The sequence below is a fragment of the Antrostomus carolinensis genome, unplaced genomic scaffold (assembly GCF_000700745.2).
Source record: "Antrostomus carolinensis isolate BGI_N321 unplaced genomic scaffold, ASM70074v2 scaffold36490, whole genome shotgun sequence".
NCBI classification, from domain to species: domain Eukaryota; kingdom Metazoa; phylum Chordata; class Aves; order Caprimulgiformes; family Caprimulgidae; genus Antrostomus; species Antrostomus carolinensis.
Window position 1 is genome coordinate 5,133 of NW_010288304.1, and position 206 is coordinate 5,338.

Below are 206 nucleotides of genomic sequence, written 5' to 3' on the forward strand. Positions count from 1 at the left end.
AAGGTGATGCAGATATCACCAACAGGGAAATAAATCCCGACATTTAGGAACCTTTCAGAAACAGGCGGTGCGGAACCGGGGCTACCAACGGTCCCAGCCCTGCTCCCGACCGCGGAAACCCAGCGCAGGTGCCGACGCTTCCCGCACCGCCGGTAACGACAGCCCGGGCTGCACCCGCCCCCTCGGGGCTGCCCTCGCTGCTGGGC

The 206-nt window shown here is 65.0% G+C and overlaps 1 protein-coding gene across 1 annotated transcript in view; it reads right to left on the bottom strand.

Annotated features, from left to right (window-relative positions):
- The window catches only part of TBX2 (T-box transcription factor 2), a gene marked incomplete at its 3' end in the record, with an annotated part of 6,928 nt that overhangs the window by 5,125 nt on the left and 1,597 nt on the right, over positions 1-206 (bottom strand).